Here is a 10,904-nt window from a genome sequence, read left to right as displayed (position 1 = left end):
ACCATTCTAACCTCACAGGGCTTGAGGTGGGATGAGATTTAAATTTATATGAAAATACTTACAAATTTTTTTTTTTTTTTTTGAGACGGAGTCTCGCTCTGTCACCCAGGCTGGAGTGCAGTGGCGCGATCTCGGCTCACTGCAAGCTCCGCCTCCCGGGTTTACACCATTCTCCTGCCTCAGCCTCTCCGAGTAGCTGGGACTACAGGCGCCCGCCACCACGCCCGGCTAATTTTTTGTATTTTTAGTAGAGACGGGGTTTCACCGTGGTCTCGATCTCCTGACCTCGTGATCCGCCCACCTCGGCCTCCCGAAGTGCTGGGATTACAAGCGTGAGCCACCGCGCCCGGCCACTTACAAATATTTTAAAATTATCTCTTACTGTTGCTATATTTATCATACAAAAATATGAATACTTAATCATTTTTAGGTGAGGCTAGTGTAAAAAAAATGGACCTTCCAATCAAAACTCCATAAATAAAAGTTTTAAATGCTGTCTTGGTTCTCATCCTTGGCAATGACTCTTAAATATATCTCTCTATATTAGGAATCTGCAGCTCTGCAGTGTGGCCCAGGCATCTGATAGTGTGTGTATATACGTGTGTGTGTGTGTGTGTGTGTGTGTGTGTGTGTGTCTGTGTTTATTTCTGTCATTGCTTTTTTTAATTGACTGAATTTTTTTTAAGAGATAGGCTGAGGATAGTCTCAAACTCCTGAACTCAAGTGATCCTTTTCCCTCTGCCTCTGGAGTAGCTGGGACCACAGGTATACATCATCATGCCCAGCTTGCCATTGTTTTTTTGTTTGTTGTTTTCTTTCTTTCTTTCTTTCCTTCTTTCTTTCTTTCATTATTTTGTTCTTTCTTTCTTCTTTTTCTTGCTTTCTTTCTTTTCTTTTCTTTTTTTTTTTTTTTTGGAGAAGACTCTTGTTCTGTTACCCAGACTGGAGTGCAGTAGCATGTTCATGGCTCACTGCAGCCTCAATCTCCTGGGCTCAAGATATCCTCTCACCTCAGCCTCCTGAGTAGCTAGGACTATAGGCACATGCTACCACACCCAGCTAATTTTTAAACTTTTTGTAGAAACTGGATGTTGCCATGTGGCCCAGGATGATCTGAAACTCCTGGCCTCAAGTGATCTTCCTGCCTCAGCCTACCAAAGTGCTGAGATTACAGGCATGAACCACCATGCCTGGCTGCCATTGCTTTTTTAACAGCTTTATTGACATATAATTCACATATTGTATAATTTATTCATTCAAAGTGTACAAATCGACAGTTTTTAGTATATTCACAGAATTTTACACCCATCACTAAAATTAAATTTTAACACATTTCCAGCACTCCAAAAAAGAAACCAATACACTATAAGAGTCACTCCTCATTCTCCAGTCTCACATCTGACCCACAGTCCCAGGCAATCTACTTTATGTCTCTTTAGAGTGACTCACTTTCTGGACATTTTAACCTACTTTCTGTATCTTTGAATTGGTCTATTCTGGACATTTCATATAGATAGAACAATACAATATGTAACCTTTTGTGATTGGTTTCTTTCACTTGACATAATATTTTGAAGTTTCAACCATGTTGTAACATGTGTCAGTATTTCATTCCTTTTTTTTTTAAATATACTTTAAGTTCTGGGATACATGTGCAGAATGTGCAGATTTGTTACATAGGTATACACTTGCCATGGTGGTTTGCTGCACCCATCAACCTGTCATCTACATTAGGTATTTCTCCTAATGCTATCCCTCCCTTAGCCCCCCACCCCCAGACAGGCCCCAGTGTGTGATGTTCCCCTCCGTGTCCACGTGTTCTCATTGCTCAACTCCCACTTATGAGTGAGAATGTGCGGTGTTTGGTTTTCTGTTCCTGTGTTAGTTTGCTGAGAATGATGGTTTCTGACTTCATCCATATCCCTGCAAAGGACATGAACTCATCCTTTTTTATGGCTGCATAGTATTTTATGGTGTACATGTGCCACATTTTCTTTATCCAGTCCTTCATTGATGGGCATTTGGGTTGGTTCCAAGTCTTTGCTATTGTGAACAGTTCTGCAATAAACATATGTGTACATGTGTCTTTATACTAGAATGATTTACACTCCTTTGGGTATATGCCCAGTAATGGGATTGCTGGGTCAAATGGTATTTCTGTTTCTAGATCCTTGAGAAATTGCCACACTATCTTCCACAATGGTTGAACTAATTTACACTCCCACCAACACTGTAAAAGCATTCCTATTTCTCCACATCCTCTCCAGCATCTGCTGTTTCCTGACTTTTTAATGGTCACCATTCTAACTGGTGTGTGATGGTATTTCATTGTGGTTTTAATTTGCATTTCTCTAATGATCACTGATGATGAGCATTTTGTCATATGTTTTTTGGCCACATAAATATCTTCTTTTGAGAAGTGTCTGTTCATATTGTTCACCCACTTTTGGATAGGGTTGCTTTTTTCTTGTAAATTTGTTTAAGTTCCTGTAGATTCTGGATATTAGCCCTTTGTCAGATGGATAGGTTGCAAAATTTTTCTCCCATCCTGTAGGTTGCCTATTCATTCTGATAATAGGTTTTTTTGCTGTGCAGAAGCTCTTTAGTTTAATTAAATCCCATTTGTCAATTTTGGCTTTTGTTGCCATTGCTTTTGGTGTTTCAGACATGAAGTCTTTGCCCATGCCTATGTCCTGAATGGTATTGTCTAGGTTTTCTTCTAGGGTCTTTATGGTTTTAGGTCTTACATTTAAGTCTTTAATCCATCTTGAGTTAACTTTTGTATAAGGTGTAAGGATGGAGTCCAGTTTCAGTTTTCTGCATATGGCTAGCCAGTTTTCCCAGCACCATTTATTAAATAGGGTATCCTTTCCCCATTGCTTGTTTTTGTCAGGTTTGTCAGAGATCTGATGGTTGTAGATACGTGGCATTATTTCTGAGGCCTCAGTTTTGTTCCATTGGTCTATATATCTGTTTTGGTACCAGTACCATGCTGTTTTGGTTCTGTAGTCTTATAGTATAGTTTGAAGTCAGGTAGCATGATGCCTCCAGCTTTGTTTTTTTTTCGTTAGGATTGTCTTGGCTATATGGGCTCTTTTATAGTTGCATATGAACTTTAAAGTAGTTTTTTCCAATTCTGTGAAGAAAGTCAATGATAGCTTGATGGAGATAGCATTGAATCTATAAATTACTTTGGGCAGTATGACCATTTTCACAATAATGATTCTTCCTATCCATGAGCATGGGAAGTTTTTCCATTTGTGTCCTCTCTTATTTCCTTGAGCAGTGGTTTGTAGTTCTCCTTGAAGAGGTCCTTCACATCCCTTGTAAGTTGGATTTCTCATTATTTGATTCTTTTTGTAGCAATTGTGAAGGGGAGTTCACTCATGATTTGGCTCTCTGTTTGTCTGTTATTGATGTATGGGAATGCTTGTGATTTTTGCACATTGATTTTTATATCTTGAGAGTTTGCTGAAGTTGCTTATCAGCTTAAGGAGATTTTGGGCTGAGACAATCGGGTTTTCTAAATACACTATCATGTTATCTGCAAACAGAGACAATTTGACTTCTTCTCTTCCTATTTGAATACGCTTTATTTCTTTGTCTTGCCTGATTGCCCTGGCCAGCACTTCCAATAGTATGTTCAATAGGAGTGGTGAGACACCCTTGTCTTGTGCCGGTTTTCAAAGGGAATGCTTCCAGGTTTTGCCCATTCAGTATGATATTGGCTGTGGGTTTGTCATAAATAGCTCTTATTATTTTGCGATCCATTCCATCAATACTAGTTTATTGAGAGTTTTTAGCATGAAGTTGTGTTGAATTTTATCGAAGACCTTTTCTGCATCTATTGAAATAATCATGTGGTTTTTGTCGTTGGTTCTGTTTATGTGATGGATTACGTTTATTGATTTGTGTATGTTGAACTAGCCTTGCATCCTAGTGATGAAGCCGACTTGATCATGGTGGGTAAGCTTTTTGATGTGCTGCTGGATTCAGTTTGCCAGTATTTAATTGAGGATTTTCACGTCAAAGTTCATCAGGGATATTGGCCTGAAATTCTCTTTTTTTGTTTTGTCTCTGCCAGGTTTTGGTATCAGGATCATGCTGGCCTCATAAAATGAGTTAGGGAGGAGTCTCTCTTTTTTTATTGTTTGGAATAGTTTCAGAAGGAATGGTACTAGCTCCTCTTTCTATCTCTGGTAGAGTTCGGCTGTGAATCTGTCTGGTCCTGGGCTTTTTTTTTATTGGTAGGCTATTAGTTACTGCCTCAATTTCAGAACTTGTTATTGGTCTATTCAGAGATTTGACTTCTTCCTGGTTTAGTCTGGAGAGGGTGTATATGTCCAGTAATTTATCCATTTCCTCTAGATTTTCTAGTTTATTTGCATAAAGGTGTTTATAGTATTCTCTGATGGTAGTTTGTATTTCTGTGGGATCAGTGGTGAGATCCCCTTTATTATTTTTATTGTGTCTATTTTATTCTTCTCTCTTTTCTTCTTTATTAGTCTGGCTAGTGGTCTATTTTGTTAATCTTTTCAAAAAATCAGCTCCTGGATTTCACTGATTTTTTAAGGATTTTTCATGTCTCTATCTTCTTCAGTGTTGCTCTGATCTTAGTTATTTTTGGTCTTCTGCTAGCTTTTGAATTTGTTTGCTCTTTGCAAAATAACAAAATTTGTTCTTTTAATTTTTATGCTAGGGTGTCGATTTTAAATTTTTCCCACTTTCCCCTATGGGCATTTGGTGCTATAAATTTCCCTCTAAACACTGCTTTACCTGTGTCCCAGAGATTATGACACATTGTGTCTTTGTTCTCATTGGTGTCAAAGAACTTATTTATTTCCACCTTAATTTCGTTATTTATCCAGTAGTCATTCAGGAGCAGGTTGTTCAGTTTCCATGTAGTTGTGTGGTTTTGAGTGAGTTTCTTAATCCTGAGTTCTAATTTGATTGCACTGTGGTCTGAGGGACTGTTATGATTTCCATGATTTTGTACTTGCTGAGGCATTTTTTACTTCCAATTATGTGGTCAATTTCAGCATAAGTGCAATGTGGTACTGAGAAGAATGTATATTCTGTTGATTTGGGGTGGAGAGTTTTGTAGAGAACTTGCTTTGTGAATCTGGGTGCTCCTGTATTGGGTGCATATATATTTAGTATAGTTAGCTCTTCTTGTTGCATTGATCCCTTTACCATTATGTAATGCCCTTCTTTATCTTTTTTGATCTTTGTTGGTTTAAAATCTGTTTTATCAGAGACTAGGATGGCAACCCTTGCCTTTTTCCCTTCCATTTGCTTGGTAAATATTCCTCCATCCCTTTATTTTCAGCCCATGTGTGTCCTTGCATGTGAGATGGGTCTCCTGAATACAGCACACTGATGAGTTTTGACTCATTATCCAATTTTCCAGTCTGTGTCTTTTAATTGGGGCATTTAGCCCATTTACATTTAAGGTTAATACTGTTATGTGTGAATTTGATCCTGTCATTATGATGTTAGCTGGTTATACTGCCCATTAGTTGATGTAGTTTCTTCATAGTGTCAATGGTCCTTACAATTTGGTATGTTTTTGCAGTGGCTGGTACCTGTTGTTCCTTTCCATGTTTACTGTTTCCTTCAGGAGCTCTTGTAAGGCAGGCCTGGTAGTGATAAAATCTGTCAGCATTTGCTTGTTTGTAAAGGATTTTATTTCTCCTTCACTTATGAAGCTTAGTTTGGCTGGATATGAAATTCTGGGCTGAAAATTATTTTCTTTAAGAATGTTGAATATTGGCCCCCACTCTCTTCTGGCTTGTAGGGTTTCTGCAGAGAGATCTGCTGTTAGTCTGAAGGGCTTCCCTTTGTGGGTAACCCAACCTTTCTCTCTGGCTGCCCTTAACATTTTTTCCTTCATTTTAACCTTGATGAATCTGAGGATTATGTGTCTTGGGGTTGCTCTTCTCAAGGAGTATCTTTGTGGTATCCTCTGTATTTCTTGAACTTGAACGTTGGCCTGTCTTGCTAGGTTGGGGAAGTTCTCCTGGATAATATCCTGAAGAGTGTTTTCCAACTTGGTTCCATTTTCCCCATCACTTTCAGGTACACCAATCAAATGTAGGTTTGGTCTTTTCACATAGTCCCATATTTCTTGGATGCTTCATTCATTCCTTTTCATTTTTTTTCTTTCTAATCTTGTCTTCACGCTTTATTTCATTAAGTTGATCTTCAATCTCTGATATCCTTTCTTCTACTTGATTGATTCAGCTATTAATACTTGTTTATGCTTCACGAAGTTCTCATGATATGTTTTTCAGCTCCATCAGGTCATTTATGTTCTTCTCCAAACTGGTTATTCTAGTTAGCAATTCTTCTAACCTTTTTTCAAGGTTCTTAGCTTCCTTGCATTGGGTTAGAACATGCCTCTTTAGCTCAGAGGAGTTTGTTATTACCAACCTTCTGAAGCCTACTTCTGTCAATTCGTCAAACTCATTCTCCATCCAGGTTACTTCCCTTGCTGGCAAGGAGTTGTGATTCTCTGGAGGAGAAGAGGCATTCTGGATTTTGGAATATTCAGCTTTTTACATTGGTTTTCCCTCATCTTCATGGATTTATCTACTGTTGGTCTTTGATGCTAGTGACCTCTGGATGGTGTTTTTGTGTGCAAGTTCTTGTTGATGTTGATGCTATTCCTTTCTGTTAGTTTTCCTTCTAACAGTCGGGCCCCTCTGCTGCAGGTCTGCTAGAGTTTGCTGGAGGTCCCCTCCAGACACTGTTTGCCTGGGTATCATCAGTGGAGGCTGCAGAACAGCAAATATTGCTGCCTGTTCCTTCCTCTGGAAGCTTCATCCCAGAGGGGCACCTGCCAGATGTCAGCTGGAGCTCTCTTGTATGAGGTGTCTGTTGACTCCTGCAGGGAGATGTCTCTCTGTCAGGAGGCATGGGGGTCAGGGACCCACTTGAGGAGGCATTCTGCCCCTCAGCAGAGTTTGAGTGCTGTGCTGGGAGATACGCTGCTCTCTTCAGAGCCAGCAGGCAGGAATGTTTAAGTCTGCTGAAGCTGCACCCACAGCCGCCCCTTCCCCCAGGTGCTCTGTCCCAGTGAGATGGGAGTTTTATTTATAAGCCTTTGACTTGGGCTGCTGCCGTTCTTTCAGTGATGCCCTGCCCAGAAAGGATGAATCTAGAGAGGTATTCTGACTACAGCGGATTTGCCGAGCTGCAGTGGGCTCCACTCAGTTTGAACTTTCCAGCAGTTTTGTTTACACTGTGAGAGGAAAATCACCTACTCACGCCTCAGTAATGGCAGACACCCCTTCCCCCACCAAGCTGCAGCATCCCAGGTAAACTGTAGACTGCTGTGCTGGCAGCGAGAATTTCAACCCAGTGGATCTTAGCTTGCTGGGCTCCATGGGGGTGGGGTCCACTGAGCTAGACCACTTGGCTCCCTGGCTCCAGTACTTTTTCCAGGGAAGTGAACGGTTCTGTCTCGCTTGTGTTCCAGGCCCCACTGGAGTATGAAAAAAACTCCTGCAGCTACCTTGGTGTCTGCCCAAAGGGCCACCCGGTTTTGTGCTTGAAACCCAGGGCCCTTGTGGTATAGGCAGGCATCTGAGGGAGTCTCCTGCTCTGCAGGTTGCGAAGATGGTGGAAAAAGCATAGTATCTGGGCCTGAATGCACTGTTCCACCTGGCATAGTCCCTCATGGCTTCCCTTGGCTGGTTCCTGGACCCTTTGCACTTCCCAAGTGAGGTGACGGCCCACCCTGCTTCTGCTTACCCTCCATAGGCTGCACCCACTGTCTAACCAGTCCCATTGAGATGAGCTGGGTACCTCAGTTGGAAATGCAGAAATCACCTACCATCTGCATTGATCTTGCTTGGAGCTGCAGATCGGGGCTGTTCCTATTTGGCCATCTTGCCAGCCCCCTCATTCCTTTTTAAGACTAAGTGGTATTTCATTGTATGTAAATGCTAATTTTGTTTATCCATTTATCTATTGACAGGCACATGCTAATTTTTGATGATTACGAATAATACTACTATGAACATTTATGTGTAAGTTTTGTGTGAATGCATATTTTTGTTTCTCTTGGCTACATACCTAGGAAAATAATTTCTGGGTCATGTGGGAACTCTACATTTAACTTTTTGATGAGTTTAAGCATCTTCATACTTTAATGTTCTCTGGAAGGACAAGGACCTGGCTCTCTGACTCCCCAAGCTGTCTCTTGAAAGGGCCACACTCCAGGTCAGGTTTTTGAGAAGTTATTTTAATGTTTTATGAAAAGAGAGGTGTCTTCACTTCAACTTTTTAATGAAAAGATTCATCATAATGATTATTATCTCCCTTTCATCATACCTCTCTCCTTAGCTCTATATACTTTGAGAATGACATTATTCACCTTTTTAAGTAAATAGGTCACATAGCACAGTTATGAGCACATGCTGTAGAGGCAGGCTTCCTGGTTCACATGCTGCCTTCCCTACTTACCAGCTGTATAATTTTGGCCATGTTACTTAACAGTTCCTCATCTATAAAAATGATATGATGATAATATGATACTACTTTCTTAGGGTTATTGTGGAAATTAAATTAATTAATATCTGTGAAGTCCACAGAATGGTACCTGGCATAGTCTAAGTATTCTATAAATGTTCATTTTTATTATCCCACTACCAACATTCCATAATGTTTGTCATATAGATGGTGCTCCATGAATATCTGCTGAATGAGATACATGATAAGAGGGCTTAGCTAGAGCAAGACTCATCACATGGAAAGTATTAATAGAATGAACCAGTCCTTCCCATTTGTTCCTAGGGAAACTAATCACTCCTTCCTGGTTGCACCTATAGCACTTAGAACATCCAATAGAGCTGACATCTTGGCCTTGGAATATTGTGGCTGTGCTCAGATCTGTGGCTCACAAACAGCTACAAGCTCTTCTTCACCTTTTATAACTGACACCCAGCACAGGAGCCAAGCACTAAGCAGGTTTGCAAATATTCAGTGCAACACCTTATTGGTACTTGGTTGGCAATAAGACCAGTCTTAAATAAAATCTATATGTATATTAGCCAGAAGCCAAGACCACCAAGTTTTATGTACAGTTTTATAATTAGCTAGTAGTATGACATTTGACCATATAGCTACCCTCTTTTGTGTTTTCCTAAGGTATAATATTGGCCCAGATGAAAATGGGATTTGTTTGGTTCAAAAATCGTCACAAATCAGCTATTTCATATGATTCAAGCTGATACTTCCAGTCCTCAAGTTCTATGCCCTAAGCAAGTAGTTCTCAAAAGACTCCTTTAGTCAAGGAAGAAAAAATACTCCTTATGACAGACTCGTACAACATAATGTACACCCAAGCATGAGTGTACTTAATAAGCATAGGTGACTTTGAAGCACAGCACTAAACGAAGAGAAATAAGTATTTATTAACAGTCAGGACCACAATCTCATTTAAATTTCAAACAACTTTCAGAAATAGGTATCTCTCCACATTACAAATGAAAGAAACAGATGCCAAATGAATCACTTGTAAATGATACAGAAGTATTAAGTGTGGATCCAGGACTCCCACCTACTCCCAAGTCTATCTGAATATAGAGCCTATGGGCCGGGCACGGTGGCTCATGCTTGTAATCCCAGCACTTTGGGAGGCCGAGGCAGGCGGATCACGAGGTCAGGAGATCAAGACCACGGTGAAACCCTGTTTCTACTAAAAATACAAAAAATTAGCCGGGCGTGGTGGCGGGCGCCTGTAGTCCCAGCTACTCAGAGAGGCTGAGGCAGGAGAATGGCGTGAACCTGGGAGGCGGAGCTTGCAGTGAGCCGAGATTGCGCCACTGCACTCCAGCCTGGGCGACAGAGCGAGACTCCGTCTCAAAAAATAAAAAATAAAAAATAAAAATAAAAAAATAGAGAGAGAGAGAGAGAGAGAGAGCCTATGTTTTCCCCACCATGACCCTCTGCTTTCGCTGAGGAAGCCTAACCTACACAGAATGGCCCTGGAAAGAATGACTAAAGGATAAGCAGCCAAAACCAGAATGGAAAATAATTCATATACTCTAATTTTACTGCAGGATGCAACTGCAATTTTATTTCAGTTGTACCATTTATTATGAAATATCTCTTCTTGACTTCATTCCCAACCCTGACATTGAAGTCTCGATGGTAACATTAAAAAATCTCTTAGCTATATCCTTAAGGGTTCAGAATAAAATCTTCCTGTACATGATAAGAGGCAGCATAGGTTAAGAGCCTACTCTGATTTCTGCTTCTTGGTGATCATATAACTTTATACAAGTTACTTGGCCTCCTCTTGCCTCAGCTTCTCACTTCTGGAAAAATTAAGAAAATATCAGTAACTATTATGGAATTTTAAAACACACCTTCTTTTTCTTACAGAAAAAAAAAAGAGGAGCTAAAAAATTGTATTTCTGGGGTTTTTCGTTTGTTTTTTGTCCATTCTTGGTTAAAAAGGAATCAGCTAAGGAAACTTGAAGGCAAAAGAGTGATGTAGAAACTACAGATACTTTATCGATAAACAGTTGATGTAAATATCTTATTTTGAGTAGGTGACGAAATGGAAATGGTACTAAAACTTGATTAAGTAAAGGCAAAACTGGCCAGGCATGGTGGCTCATGCCTGTAATCTAAGCCCTTTGAGAGGCCGAGGTGGGTAGATCATCTGAGCCCAGGAGTTCCAGACTAGCCTGGGCTACATGGCAAAACCCTGTCTATACAAAAAATACAAAAATTAGCCAGGTATGGTGGTGTGCACCTGTGGTCCCAGCTACTTGGGAGGCTGAAGTGGGAAGATTGTGTGAGCTGAGAAGTCGAGGCTGCAGTGAGCTGAGATTGCACCATTGCACTCCAGCATGGGCGACAGAGTGAGACCCTGTCTCAAAAACAACAAC

At 40.4% G+C, this 10,904-nt stretch overlaps 1 pseudogene; it reads right to left on the bottom strand.

Moving 5' to 3' along the window:
- The window catches only part of LOC116810816 (zinc finger protein 655-like), a 54,244-nt pseudogene that overhangs the window by 4,152 nt on the left and 39,188 nt on the right, over window positions 1-10,904 (bottom strand).

Source organism: Hylobates moloch, unplaced genomic scaffold, assembly GCF_009828535.3.
Source record: "Hylobates moloch isolate HMO894 unplaced genomic scaffold, HMol_V3 SCAFFOLD_1, whole genome shotgun sequence".
In the NCBI taxonomy this organism is placed as follows: domain Eukaryota; kingdom Metazoa; phylum Chordata; class Mammalia; order Primates; family Hylobatidae; genus Hylobates; species Hylobates moloch.
This window is presented reverse-complemented; position numbering and strand designations above follow the sequence as displayed.